At 45.0% G+C, this 12,712-nt stretch overlaps 1 protein-coding gene across 1 annotated transcript in view; it reads left to right on the forward strand.

The window, feature by feature from the left end:
• NPFFR1 (neuropeptide FF receptor 1) overlaps positions 1-12,712 on the forward strand; it is a 1,392,392-nt gene that overhangs the window by 675,379 nt on the left and 704,301 nt on the right. The window lies entirely within an intron of this gene.

Below are 12,712 nucleotides of genomic sequence, written 5' to 3' on the forward strand. Positions count from 1 at the left end.
CCTCTACACACACTCAGACTCACATTCTGAATCCAGTGTGCTTCCCTCTTGAGTATGGTATGCCATAGTCATTGTACTTCTGTCTGAATGGACGTGTGGTTGAATAATGCACTGCTTTGTAGTGTGTAGGATCTGTAATCACCTGTACATTGCTTCCCATGTGAAAGGTACTGTTGGCCCTTTCAACTAGATTCTCACCTACAGGACTTGTGAGAGACTGACGCTGCACACACCTGTGAGCACCTCCATGCAGACCAGCCATTTGAACATGCATTGCCCTTGCTGCTGCATGGAACAGCATAGAAGCTGCCATTTTATGTATAGCACTGTTATGGATTGCCGTATAAATCCTTTGTGTAACACAGCCCTTGGGTTATTGTGTTACGTTCCAACACACAGGACAAACACAGTTTTCATTTTCCACAGTGTTGTTCCACCTTTGACCAGTCTCATTCTGCTCACTGTGTATTTGCATTGTTAAATTTCTTGATCCTGATTGACCCTGCATCCTGTTAGCCTGACTGGTTCCTGTCTTTGCGTTACCATAAAGGTTCCCTGTGGCTAAATGTGTATCATAGTTGCTTTCGCAGCCCTCACTTTCCTCCTGGGGTATTGTGGCAGGTGGGTCCACAATGAATACTCAAATACATTGTATAGCGTAATCAGTTTACTTATCGTACCATGGGGTGGAACTTGTCTCCAAATAGCCTAATCCCGGCCCTATCCCTTGTCTGGGTTTCATGTATGCATGAGTGACAAATAGTGACAGTGTAACATGGCTGTATGCATGGATTGGGTACGGTGCCTCCAGCACAACAAACAACGTCAGATAATGTGCATGAAATGTCAACACATGTTAGGACCCTGACAATCCACACACTGATTCACATTGCCCCAACATATTGATGGGGCTTGCGTGGTGAATAGCTGTGAGATAAATCAGCACAGAGGCACTGATGTTCCCGGATGCAGTAGGAATTTTAGGGGCCAACCTGTGTACAAATGTTGTGAGGAAACCTGCCAGTTTAAAATTCCTGATCCATTATCTTTGTCAGCACACCTTGCCCTGTTGTCAGTCTCATAACACGTCTGCAGTGCCGTAGCTAGACTATCCCCATGTGTGTTCTCAATTCCTCACTGGCTTTCCTTCAATTCATCTGTAATGGATACTTTGTAGATGCAGGAAATGGCTCCACAGACTCATGACTAGACCTGCACGTAACTGTGGCAACATGGACCCCAATATTGACACAGGCTAAACATTGGCCCACACACTTGAACCGGACGCCTTTGTGCATTTTATCACTGGAAATATGTGAACATGTGCTGCTTGGTCTGCTGGTCCTCCACTGCCACAGGAGAGACATGGCTCATTTCTATGACTCCAACTGTGGCGTGACATGACATTTGTGTATTGTATTTGGGTATTTGGGACTCGGTGTCACAAACACCGTGCCCACATAGCATTATCCCATGCCTGACTCATGGGTAGTAAACAAACAAGTGCCTAGGAAGTAGTATCCAACATTCCAGGACATGTGATGGCTTAGTTTTGGAACATTGCCATGATCAACCATCTGCTATCTATCCTGTGCATGCTTTGTCATTGGTGGTGCTTATGTTCCAAAAAACCTAGGAATTTCACACAGCATTTGTTGCTACGTGTATGACAAACACATTTCCTCTCTCATTTCCACACTGAATAGCCTCTGATGGTTGGACACATTGACTCCACATGCATACAAGCAGATTAGCAAAAATGCATCTTGTGATGTGCACACAGTGGGACAACTACAACAGTAAGAGCCAAATCACACACATTGACACATAGGCATTGAGTTACTGTATTGAGTTGCGTAGCCTTGCTATCCTCTCTTGACGCAAAACATGACCAAACTGGGTAATACCTAATTGTATTCCACACGTTTGGCCATCTTTTGCGTCAGTGAAGAGTGCAAATCCCGTACAACAAGTAGAGGATTATGGTCCGCAGTAGTATGATCTGTCACATGTGCCCCTACACCGGAATGCACAATTTTGATGCAATCAGCCTATCTCTGTATTGTCACACTGGTCATGTACTATTACAAATGAGAAATGACCCAAACCCAGTCAAAGACAGAAATTTTGATGCATACACATCAAAAAAGACTCACATGCTTCAAAAAATGACACATATGCGTCAAATAATGACGCTCATTGCCATGACACATCCATTGGCCCTGAGCGGTAATTCCCACACTGTACACCCTGAAATTGGTTAAGTATGAAACATATTTCAAAAGATGGATGTAGAGTTATTTCTAAGCATGTGCGTGAAAAAAAAAATTACGCACAGACTGAAAGCGTGATAATATTTTGACGCATAAGATTAAAAACGCACCGCATTTGAGGCACGAAGTGATGTAAAAGGATATCCTGTTTACAGAATTGGTACAGTGGGTGTACTTTCACTTTCACTTTACAGTCTGTGATATTTCCTGACTGTGTTTTGACTGTGTTTCCTAAGTGTCTGCGGTATTTTTTGGTCATTTCTGATGTCTAAATTTGTCTTTGTACTCTTGGGAGACTGTTGTGGGTAGTGTTAGTTTGGGGATAGCTGGGCTGTGTTCTGTTAATTTTTTTGCATTTCTCTAACCTACTTTCCCTCCATTCTCCTCTGTACCCCTTTATTCCCTTTTTTTGTGAAAGCATGTTGGGTAGGCCTCGTCTTGGCAGGATGGGAGAGGAGGAGCTGGGTGGCTTTATTTGGCTGGTGTGCCACTTCCTACCCTTAATGATCGAAGCAGGTGGGCTTGTGATACAGGGATGTCACACCAAGGCAAGGAGGCTCTGGTGGGCAGAGGTCCTGTATCATCTAAAGCGAATCTACAACACACTGCGCAACAACCACCAGCTGAAACACCGTCGGGGTGACCTGGTTGCCCGGGAGCAAGACCTGCTGGACCACCTGGGGATTGTGATTGGTGGCCCTGTTGGTGAGTGCAAATCAAAGTAATGTGCACATTTCAATGCTCTGTAGTGACAGTAGCAGATTTGTTCATATGCTACAGGCAATGTTTTTGGACATGTGGAATGCAAGTTAAATATACAGTTGCCTGTGAGATATACAATAATTCCAAAACATTACTGTCATTTGTTGACGCAACAGCTACACTAACTTACAAAACACAACAGGAGCCTGTAAATTAGTGCTGCCTTCACTTAAATAGATGATGCAAATGTGGCTCTAACATATCCTTCATGCATGGTCTGTGAGTGTACCAGGAAACACATGTTTTAAATCCAGATATTTTAAAGAAATATTGTGTCCCTCAATTTTTTCGGATACATGTCTGAACTGGATTCTGACACATACGTAACAATTTATAGCTGACCTTAGGTAACATCTTAGACTGATATTTGTACTTTGTAGTGCCAAAATTAAATTAGGGATGGATGCCAAAATGTATGCACACGGGTTCTTATCTCTATGGTTGGTGCAACTTACCATAGCTGTGGCACATAAAATGAAGCAAATGATACAACTTGAGGGCTAACAACTGTCTCTGGCCCTCTGTTCATTGTACCTGTGTGTTTTAAATAGGTCTTAGTCACAATAGCTGGGTGACTCGTAGTGCAGTCCTCCAGGAAAGTGGCTTTGCATGTCTCTCATGGATACACATGGTGAGAGGAATACACTCCATGAATTAGTCCACTTACTAATGATGGAGCATGTTTGCCATCACATGATAGTTAGGGCCACTTCATGTGTGCAGATATGTGTGTATCACTCACTGGAGTCCCCTGTTCTGTACATGTTTGCAGTGGTATGTCGGATGCAGTTTCATCATGTCTGTGAGGCTTGACTTTATGATTTAATATTACACATAGTATTTGTATTTGGAAGTGTTGTACAGTGCACTGACATTGAGCACATTTCTCCCTTCCATGCCTTACAGGTGGATATGCCCCCTACACTATCGGAGAGGTGGCTCGGTTTGCAGGCCCAGACATATCCAGTAAGTGTTGATATTTCTGTTCTGTGTTGTGTTTGCTGCTGTTGTGTGACTGACTCCTTGTCTTGGACACATAGCAAGGTGTAATGCGTTGGTCAATGATCGGATATGTTCCTTGAGTGGAGTATCATTTTTTACCCATCTTTGAGTTGCCCAATCATTAGCGTATTGTCATAATTTGGGATTGTAGGTCAGTGCTGTAGGCACGGCAATGTGAATAGGGATGACTTTTGTGAATAAAACCTAAAATCAGAAAAAGTAGCAGAGGACCATATTTGTGATTTAGTCAGCAAGTCAGACCCCGATTCTCACAGAATAGGGATGCCAAAGTCTTACCCACAGACGTCAGCTTCCCTATTCACTAATGAGCATGTTTGACTGTATGATTGACTTCCTAGCAGCATGTAGCTCCACATGTTGTGCTGCGAGTATGAGGCACTTGAGTACAATGGCCTAGGTGTGCATGCAGCTCATGGCCAGATGTGTGCTTGCATCTATCTGCTTGTTGTAAGACATGTGTTACTGGTAGGAGATGATGTTGGCAATTGTCAGCATTTCCAAACATAAGAGTGGGTGGGATTGTCCAAGGTTTGGCTGTATCCTAGTTGGACTTCCTCCTTACCTGTGGTGGCCTGTACAAACCCATGTACAGCTGTCCAAAGCTTCCTGGGTGTCCTTGTTGTTTGAAAGTATTTGTTGCCTGCCCCCCCCCTCAGGCATATGGTTGTGAAAAGTGTATCTAGGACTCATGATCCAAGTTCAGTACACAGACATGTAAATCTGTAAGTGACTTGTCCAAACCCAGGATACCCACTCATGATTAGCAACTGCATTCTATCCTGCCAATTCTATTTACAACTCGCAGATCTTGTGGCCTTTGATTGTCATCAAGAAGATAGTCATTAGTTGGCCTGTCAGTGGTGGAGGACTTGCAGCATTTTTTTACCTGACAAATGGCTGAACAATGATGCATAATTCATTCAAATTGTTACCCATCTTTTAGAGTATTGCTGTGCTGTTTGATACGACATGTGTAGGCTGCATTGGCATGTACTTCCTCAGGGACAATCAGTAATCTGTATGATGATATGGCCTGTTTCTGGTACATTAGATGTATTGTCTGAATTACTTCAGGAGCCATATCACACAATGAAGTACCTAATGTTTGGGTTTCTATTTGTTTTAACAGCTGCCAATATGAATCCCATCCAGATTCAGGAGCTTCAGCTCAGGGAGATGCGTTACCGCTGCATTCTGGATGTAGAGTCGGGGTTCCGCAACATGACAAGGTGTTATCGCCATGAAAGAGCCTCAGGAGTGTGTAGGGCATTTGCCCAAGGGGGCTCTTCCTTGTCCACCACAGCCACCACCACCATCATCATCACTACCATCCAGGTGGCACCAACCTTAGCAGGCACCTTTGCTGGACCGTCAACCTCCACTGCTGCAGGACCTGTCACAGCACCACCTGCACCTTCTCCTACAGGCATGGCACCGACAAGGGGACATACTTCCTCAACTGGCATCCATACCATCCCTGCTGCAGTCATTGACCCAGCAGCTTTTCAACAGATGCAACGGAACTTGGACCGTATGTTGCGGAAAATGACCAGGCTGCAGCAGGAGGTGGCACAAGTAAATCGGAGGGTGTGTGCCATAAAAAAGACCCTGCGGAGGGCAAACTTGTAGACAATATACCCTCAGCCATGATTCCCTCCCCGCCCTCCTCTTTCCTGGTTCTTTAAATTAGTGGGTTTAGGGAGCTTAGTGTTAGGTTAGTATAGGCTGTTAGTTTAGTTAGTAGTAGTGGGTGGGGGGGTTGGGGTGTGATACTTTTAATATCTGTTTTTTATTAAATGTTTGGGAGGGTGGGGGATGATATTGGGGTTTTGGTGTTATTTAAAAAACAAAAAAACACATATATATATATATATATATATATATATATATATATATATATATATATATATAAATATACAAAAAAATATATATTTGTTTAGTATAAGATAGTATGTGTTTAGGTTAGTATATGTTGTCCTCCGTGTGTCCGGTCTCATAAAGGGGGTGTGGGGATGATGTTGAGATCATTTCGTTAAATGTGATAAGTAAGTTTAGCTTACGTTAGTTAGGGCCATTTGTGGGTAATGTATAGTTAGGATAGGTTAGGTTAGGTGTTTCCCTCTGTTTTTACCGTTTAATAAATTTTTAGGTACCCCTTTACAGTATGTGTCACGTGCTTGGAGATCAGGGCCTTGGCATGAGTGAACAGTGTCTCTTTTGTATTAGCTTTTCTGTCCCATGCTGCAACCAAATCCCAACTGAGCTGTTATATTGGCAGCTACACCAAAGCTACTTCTGCAATCCATTGCACCCACCACTCACGGTTACTATGGATCTCAAAGTGTTGTTAATTTTTGATGTATGTTTTCAATTGCACATACTTTGCTACCAGAATTGGTATTGAGGACACTGTGTTAAGTCTGCCTGCAGGCTGATGTCCAAGCAAATCCTTATAAGGTGAGTGGTAGTATGCTCTCATGTAGTATGGTATACATAAGTCACACCTATCATTTGTTCAGCCCGGTTACATATTTGTATGTAAACTCCTACACATCCATTCATGCAGTATGGTGTGTGTTAGGTAAAATTTGGGTCAAATGTCACATATGTAAGTTTTGGCTTGAAGAAAAATTTGAAGGCAATAATTTTTGGCTTAGACATCACTTGAGGAAGCGTTATTCTGTCGAACACAGCATTATGGTGTATAGTTTCCATTTTTCACAGAAATAACCCTCAGGAAGGGCAGATGATGGTACAATCCAGACCACTGTGCATAGTTATCAGACAACATTCTTTCAGGTCAGGTGTATTGACAACCTATAACCCTTGACCTGAGGTAAACATCACTGATCTACCTCACGGTTGATGTGTCACATTACACAGAGACAAAGTTGTTGTGTAAGTGCTATTTATTTTAAAGTGCTGTAGTGCTATATGTACTTTGTCCATGATTGTGAGTCCATTAGTTTGACACCTTCCATTGTGATCCTACACAAGTGCAAAAGGACATGTCATTGGACATGCTGGGGTGAGGTGTCAGACAGTGCAGAGGGACAGGATTTGCCAATGAGTTAGTGAGAGACAATCACAGGGCAGGGTGACAAGCTAAACAGTGGGCTGAAGAACAGTGCTTGAGTACAGTTGTTGCAAGACTGGGATGTTACAAAGCACAAGAACTTGGCAATAGGTGGCCATGTGGCAGGGACTAGTGCTACCGGCTACTCTTACGGGCGAAGGTGATCTGTTCCACGTCTTCATCTTCTGATGTGTGTGTTGTCTCCACTGCCCTTGGTGGTGGTGGTTGTGAAGGGGCAACACACACCTCAGTGTTTGAAGACGTGGAGTCAGACATCCCGGTAGCTGCCAACTGTGGGGCTATTAAGGGCAGTACTGCAGCAAGGAGGAGCTGCTGGTTCTTAAGAATAGCAGCCACATCACTGTGATAGGCAGCCAGGTCGGCCCTGAGGGATTCAATATTGCATTCGTGCACGCATTGACAGGATTGTTGTTGTAAGTGTTGGGTCAACTCTCTTACAGCTGTGCTGATTTCCTTCAACCTTTTTTCAAGTTCCTGCAAGATTGTTGTTCGCCCTTGCATAGCTGCTGCCTGTTCTGCAGTTGACATCATGCACAAACACACCCCCTCTAGGCTGGCTGCCATATTTTCCATCCCCACCCGCACCTCCTTGGCCAGCTCCCACTGTACTCCAACTACAGATCTCTCAAAGCTGGTGCCAGTATCGTCAGAGTCCTCAGCTGGGTTGAAGCTGGCAGGTCGTACAATTGGAGTGGTGGGTGGGTCCTCTGTGATGGCTGCTAGTTCTGTGCTCCTCCTTGTGACGGAAGGTGGGGTCTGGGGGGTTCCAAGGACATCTTGGAGGGTCTGCTGGCTGATGTTTGTCTGCTTGTCATCCATGTCATCAGGGTAGTTCTGGACAGGCATATCCGCAGGAGAGCCATCATCCTCTGCAATGAGATATGGTACAATTAGTGTGTCTGTGTTGTGGGATTTGTAATGTGACATGCCTGCCTTCCTATTATTTTCACATTGTGATCTTGGTTTCTGTTCATTGTTCCTGTCTTTCATATTACCATTCTCCCAGGCCTATGCCCCACCTGCATGTCACATGTATTGTGGTCAGTTTGGGGACTTGTCAGCATCACATCCTCTAGGTGTTGGTTCTGGCCAGATTGTGAATTGACACCTTCTTGTCCTACTCAACCCTCCGTCTCCTTCCATTCTCACGGGGAGGCCTTTCACTGGCTGTGGGTGTTCTGATGGCACTTGCACCATGCTTAACATTCTCGAACTGCCCCAGTCTCTGATATTTCACATCCACCTATATGTTGCTGAGAACTAGCATATACTATGTATTGCATTGGTAAGGCACGATACGGATGTCAGCATTGGTAGTGTGTACTGCTGATGTTGGGAAATGTGTGCTACATTGGATTGCACTGATGGTCCTAGCAATGTTCCATTTCCTCCTCTGTGCGGGTGTATTTCTGTAACCAGTTATATATGTCCTCCCCCTCAATGCTGTTGTCTGAGCAGTATGACATTTGGGATGCTGCATGGTGTCATTGGAGCTATAGTGACCCGGGCACAGGGTAGACCCTGACGTGTGCAGCATGGGTATGACATTAGTGCTGTGTAACCTCATAATGTTTATGACAATGGCTGATGTTTGTAGCAACTATGGACAATCACATTTGACAGGATTGGAACATTTGTATTGATTACAGGGGATTGATAATGTTGTCATCCTGAACCCTCTAATTTGGGTGTGTTTGATCATTGGGGACGTTATTGCCATTAGCTACTTGATCTGCACACACAGCAGAGGTGGTAATGGCAACTGTTGTCAATGTTAAATTCCATTTGCAGCTTTGGCCAGAGGTTGTTAATTGGGCCCTAGTTCATGTAGGGACAATACTGGCTGACATGTGACAGCATGCCAGTTTTACGTTGTACCCAACCCTCCTGGCCTGGCTTTACCTTTCCACCATCCTAGGCATGGCAGCATACCCCATGCAAAGGTTGTTGTGTAGGGTAGTACCGTGCCCCAGGTTTCCTCTGAACGGGCCATGCCCCTGTACCGTGCTCCTTTAACCGTGCCACTCCCTGAATATCATGACTTCCATGCATTGTGTAGTAGATATATCCCCCCCCCCGGTTGCATTTAACAATTAGGCATTTTAGTTCCCCATGCGACTTACCCTGCATCTGTGTTGTCTCCTGGTAGTCTGTGCTGTCCTGTCCTTGAATCCCTGTAACGATCTCCTCAGGGATGACGGCTGCCACCATCTCCTCCATGTGGTCCAGGGTCTCCTGCGGTGCTGGACTCCCACCTCCAGTCTGCAGTGCTGCCTTCCTCTTCCTGGCCATCTTTTCCTTGGTCCTGCGCTTGCAATCATGCCAGCGTTTCTTGCACTCGATGACTGTTCTCTGTAATTCTGCCACACTGTTGATCTTGTCAACAATTTGTTGCCATATTGCCTCTCTCCTACTAATTGGCAACTTTGAGGTGACAAACAGTTAGTGCTGGTGTTCCGTCACTTCTTTCACCAGAATTTCCTGCTCCTCTGCACTGAAGAGACACTTTCTTTTCTTCTTCTCCCTGTCCTGGGTCTTGTGTGGGACCTCCTGGCTGGTTCCTGGTCTGTTGTCATCTTCCTGGGGTCTGTGCAAGCATCTGGGATCCATTTTGGCTCTCCTTAGCACATTTTGCTGTGTTTGCACCACTTTTTGATGCAATTGCACACAGTCATTTTCGCAGCGTTAAAGTAATTTTTCTTAACGATGTGACGCATTGGTTTGAGTTAAAAAAAAATGACTCACACCTGTGGCTTGCGCCACCATGCGTCAAAGTCTAAATTTGACACCCGCACGGCGCAAAGAAACGCCGCTAACCGGCAGCAAAATTTTTGACGCAAAACTGCATCGGCGCAGCTTTGCGTTGAAAGTATAAATATGGCCCCTAGTGTCCCCATGACAGTAAATGGCCCAAAACATAACATGGCTGCACCTCATTTTTCCACTGAAAACAGACCCTTGTTTTTAATCTGCGTAGCTCTAGATTTTGGACCCTACCTGAGCCAGCACCCAAGAAAACCTAGCCACCCCATACAATTTTAAAAACTAGAAACCTGCTGGTATCCAGGGTGGAATGACTTGTGTGGCTTTTGTGACTTTTACCAAGAATCCCATGTAGATCTCAAAATTTAGCTAAAAAAACTAATTTTCCTCACATTTATGTGATGGAACATTCTAAAATATTCAGGGAGCCACAAACTTCCTTCCAACCAGCATTCCCCTGACTCTCCCCATAAAAATGGCACCTCACTTGTTTGAGTTGACCTAGTGCCCATGAGAGGAAATGGCCCAAAACACATCGGTGTAGCACATTTTCCACAGAAAACTGACCCCTTTTTATCAAATGTGGGTAGCTCCAGATTTGAACCCTTAATCAACCAGCATTTAGGAAAAACTAGCCAACCTTTTTGAAAATTAGACACCTAGGGGAATCCAGGATGGGGCAACTTGTGTGGCTCTCACCAGGCTCTGTAACCCGTAAGCTCTGTAACCCATGATCTCCTGTTAAGTGTCAAAATGTGTCTAAAAAACACATTTTCCTCATAGTTCTGTGATGAAAAGCTGTGGAATCTGAGGGGAGCCACAAGCATCCTTCCGTCCAGCACTCCCCCAAGTTTCCCAATAAAAATGGTATTTCATTTGTGAGGGTAGGGCCAGTTGCCATGACACGAAACTCCCCAAACGCAACATGGATGCAGTGCATTTTTGCCACCGAAAAATTACCCTTTTTCCAAGGTGAGTAGCTCTACATTTTAGACCCTAGCTCAACTGGCACCTTGGGGAACCTAACCAGCCTGTACATTTTTTAAAACTAGACATCAAAGGGTATCAAGGGTGGGCTGACTTGCATGACTCTTACCTTGTGTTTCACCCAGAATCTGTTGCCAACTTTGACTAAAAAACATGTTTTCCTCACATTTCTGTTATGAAAAGTTTTGGAATCTGTGGGGAGCTACTAACTCCTTACCTCCCAGCATTCCCCTAGGTCTCTCAATAAAAATGGTATCTCACTTGTGGCGGTAAACCTAGGGAAAACTACCAAACCAGACTGCCAACCTAGACCAAACTAGACAACTGGGGGAGTTTAGGGTGGGGTGATTTGCATGGCTGTCACCAGGATTCTTTTACCCAGAATCCCCTGCAAAGCTCAAACTTTGCCTAGAAACACACATTTCCTTTGCATTTCGTGGAGGAAAAGTTCTGGAATCTGCAAGCAGCCACAAATACCCTACCCCTCAGCTTTATTCCAAGTTTCCTGAGAAAAATGGTGCTTCAATTCTGTGAACGGGCCAAGTGCTTATGAGAGGGAAGGGTCCAAAATGTATTGTGGAGACATAAAAATTATCTATCAAAAAACAAACTAGCTTTGCAAAGGTGACACCTGCGTTTTTGATCCCCTGCTCAGCGGCCATCTAGGGAAACCTACCACACCCAGACATTTCTGAATACTAAACACCTGGAGGAGTCCAAGAAGGAGTTTCTTGGATGGATTCCCCAATGTTTTCTTACTGAAATCCTCTGCAAACCTCAAATTTAGCTAAAAGTCAAATTTTCCACAAACTTCTATGTCAGAAAGTTGTGGGATCACTGGCCCAGCACAAACTTCCCACCACTTAGTATTCCCCCAGCTGTCCTGCTAAAGATGCTACCTTACTTGTGTGAGTGGGCAAAGTGCCTGCAACAAGAAAGGGCCCAAAAAGTGTTGTGGTGATAATGATAGCTATGCTAGGTGTACTAATTAGTCCGGGGGTCGGCAACCATGTAGGAAAACCTATCAAACCTAGACATTTCTGAAAAGTAGACATCAAGGGGAGTCCAGGGAGATGTCACTTGTGTGGATCCCCCAGTGTTTTGTTACCCAGGATGCCCTGCCACTGTGAAACATTGAATAAAAACACTGATTTTCTTTGCATTTCTGTGACATAAACTATAGGAATGTTGGGATTGCATAGCCTCATCGGCAACTGGCTCAAAAACATGCAACTGATGGGTCGGCTACTGCATCCTTCTACATACGGGATGCGTCTGTCTGCCCTCTAACTTCTTGGGTGCCAAAAGTGCATCTCTACGATACTCAACAGTGGCAGCAGTGGAGAGCACCCGGCTGCCCAAATCACTCCTTGGAGGCCTTGTGGTGACAGGGGATGCAATAAGCTTGAGGCGCGAGGTCACCGATCCTCACTGGGCCACCTGGGCTGCCCCATACACTCTATTCAGTGGCCTTTCCACCTCACCGCTTACTACACTCAAAGGGATGCTGTGGTTCATGCTGAATCAGTATCTAACCCCTCCTGAGTTTGGCCTGCCCATGGTGCTGTAGTGGCCTATGAGACACTCTGTGACCTAGCAATGTGGCAATTCCTTTTCACACCCAGAGAAAGTGCTGCAGGCAGGATGAACAAGCAGCTGTTAATGGCTGGTAGGGCGGCATAACTTTTGTTACTTCTTTCCCCATTGGTCACTCACACCACTAACATCCTGGAAGGCCCGTTGGGGGGCTTACCACTCTAGCCTGCTTTCTCTGGCTCCACAGTCTCCTTGCTGCCTTGCCATCTGG

This window comes from Pleurodeles waltl, chromosome 6 (assembly GCF_031143425.1).
Source record: "Pleurodeles waltl isolate 20211129_DDA chromosome 6, aPleWal1.hap1.20221129, whole genome shotgun sequence".
Lineage (NCBI taxonomy): Eukaryota > Metazoa > Chordata > Amphibia > Caudata > Salamandridae > Pleurodeles > Pleurodeles waltl.